We start from the raw sequence: 2,950 nt of genomic DNA, 5'->3' as shown, positions 1-2,950 counted from the left end.
ATTTGGGCCAGTGAAGCAACGTCCTCCACAAAAGGACAGCAACTTGTCTGTTCCCCTTCCCCCAATTCCCCAGTACTGTTCTCATCACCCCAATTCCCCAATAAAAATCTTAAAAAAAAAAAAGACACGCATTTTCAGACTTCTACTCTACACATCTGCTTTTCAAATGCAGATATAAAATGAGTTACAAGATTACTTCGAAAGAAAATATTACCATTCAAATTTTAATGCCCTGAGGAAATGGGGTTAGAAGGGGAAGGTAGGAAAAAGGGGAGAATGCAGGGTTTGGATTGTGGAACACTGACTGAACAAAGAGGGCCTGCATGTGTGCAAATGAGTCACAAGATGGTAAAAATGCTTTGGAGGAAGTGGTGAAATGAAAGGCAAAAGCAGAGAGAAAAGATAATTCGCACTCTGCTTCTTCAAAATGTCTCCCTAGAGGCATGAATTATTGATCATTTTATGAATAAGGTTAGTGGGAGGCAGGTAAATCTACATTATGGAACTGAGCTCTTCTATGTTAGAGTATTAATAAGACAGAAAGAGCATCAGCACAAAGTTTGTCACATAGTAGGCACATTATAGAATAAATCACAGTACCCTTAACTCAGCTAACAAATCCTAATTAAACTAATTCATTAAGCAGTATAATATACAACAGCATAATACATAGCAAGAGGAAAAACACACAGAGATTCAATCACTTTCCTTATACAAAACAATGCCTATAATACAAAATATACTCCCTAAATATTTAGGGAAAAATTGATTTGAAAATCCAACAATTCACACATATTTGTACTGGTCAGATGTTTCCAAATTTCCTTTGTCAATTCTTCTAGTTCAATCTATCACCAAACGGCTATTGTTTATTGTGTTGCTCTTTGTCTTTAATACACAATTTCAAACCTAATTTTCAGTCTTGTTGATGAAGGATAACTCTAGATATGCTATGTGAACCTAAGAGGTATTTTCTTAGATTGTTTGCCAGCTAACACTACCTACACCTATGCTGCCACAGGCCTCACCACTTCCTGTCTCTGATGGCAATTCCTGACCTTGGTCTCTACACAGGTGGATGTTTCAAGCAGAGACTTGGGATTTTTATATACCTCCTTGCAACAGGCCTCTCACTGTGGGCCCTCTCAGGGCACAGAAATACAATGCAGAGTCCTCCAGCTGTGAAGCTGAGATGACAAGGTTGGCAGATTTGTATGCTTTCTGAAAATTCAAAGAGTAGCGACCTTCTGTGGCATTTTGCTGGCTATAAGAGTCCTGACGAATAAGGAAAATCATTGCTCCAGTGCTGAGCTGTTTGTACCAGAATAGACTGTAAGTCACATCACTAGTGTCATATGTGCAGTCCAGGGTCACCGTCCCCTTCTCCTGCACTAACATTGCTGGTTGGTCTTGAGTTACCTTCTGGGCAATATTAGGTCCTGAAAGAAAAAAGATACAATATCAAGGTTTTGGGATAAGTGGTGTGGAACAAAGAAATTATTTATCACACCCTACTACCTTTCCTTCCCAAGATACCAATAAAACACTGGCTGAACCCCCAATCCTAGGATCTTAGAAGAGGCCTATTCCCAAGGGGGACCATTCTAACCCAGCCACATGGAAACCATGACCACCTTCAGAAGGCTGGAAAGCAACATCTTTGATTTCTCCTTCTAGACTGAAATGTCTTGTTCTTCTTTATGTCAGGGCTCTGCAAGGAGAGATGACCCTGACAGGAGGAGAGAAGAAATGCTGGGTTATGCCGCTGCCTTAGAACAGGAAACAGGGGTTTCCTGAAGTAGCAATTTACTATGGGTGACGCCAAACTTCTCTACGCACTGGCTGAGAGTCTCACCCAACCCAAAGTTCCTTTTGAATTAATTAGCCAACTCTAATTTAAAAACAGTTACAACTAAAAATAAAGATCAGTAAAATTGTATATTGAAAAGAAGACCAGGGCAGCCAGTTAGCTCAGGTGATTAGAGCACAGGCTCATAACACGAAGGTTGCCAGTTTAATTCCCACATGGGCCAGTGAGCTGCACCCTCCACAACTAGATTGAAAACAACAACTTGACTTGGAGCTGATGGGTCCTGGAAAAACATACCGTTCCCCAATAAAATGTCTAAAAAAAGAAAAAGAAAAGAAAAGAAGACCAATGACTACACTGACTGCTAGTTTCAGTCACTGTATCTGCGATAGAGCTAGGTGATGGCACTTATTTGAATATACTACCTGTAATGGAACATGGAAACAACAAAAGATGTAATAATCATGTATCCTCATACATACATATGCTGTTATTTCACCTAAAGTAGAAATAAATCACTTTCTGAAAGGAAGGATAAACTGTTTGGACTAATCATGATAGCTCTTTCAATCTACCAATTATTATCGCAATATACCTCCTCACTACCAATGTCTGTTAAGTTATCTATCTTATGCCAAATAGCAGGGGACAAAAACAAAAAACTATTCTCCCTCTGCTGCAGGCTAGGATGAAGCCCTCAGGCATGGAATCCTGTCACAGAGGTCATCTTCACTTCTCCATTTAGTGTGATAGCTCAGCTCTGTTCAGAAAGACCAGATAAGACATCAGAGTTTGATCATTAGGTTATCAAGACTTTAAATTTACCTTTTCCCCATTACCTCAGTTAGGGCCCTAAATGGGTCACAACAAGCCTCTATATTCTGTATGCCCAATTCTAAAGAGAATATATCTCAGGTGACCCCATACAACTTCACAGAAGACTGAACATAAGATCACTGATTGCAGTAAACCATTATATAGATATAAAAGGAAAGCCATGCAGAGGGATATTACTCAACAATATGCCAAACCACAAATACCTATTGCCTATCACTGCCAATCTCTTGATGCAGTAGCCAAAAGTTATCCTCCTTGTCTCAAAAAATTGAAGACTCAGCTAAGTTTATTGAAGAATCTTCA

This window comes from Hipposideros armiger, unplaced genomic scaffold (genome assembly GCF_001890085.2).
Source record: "Hipposideros armiger isolate ML-2016 unplaced genomic scaffold, ASM189008v1 scaffold_2254, whole genome shotgun sequence".
Classification (NCBI taxonomy): Eukaryota; Metazoa; Chordata; class Mammalia; order Chiroptera; family Hipposideridae; genus Hipposideros; species Hipposideros armiger.
The sequence above is the reverse complement of the archived record's forward strand: the minus strand, read 5'-3'. Positions refer to the sequence as shown.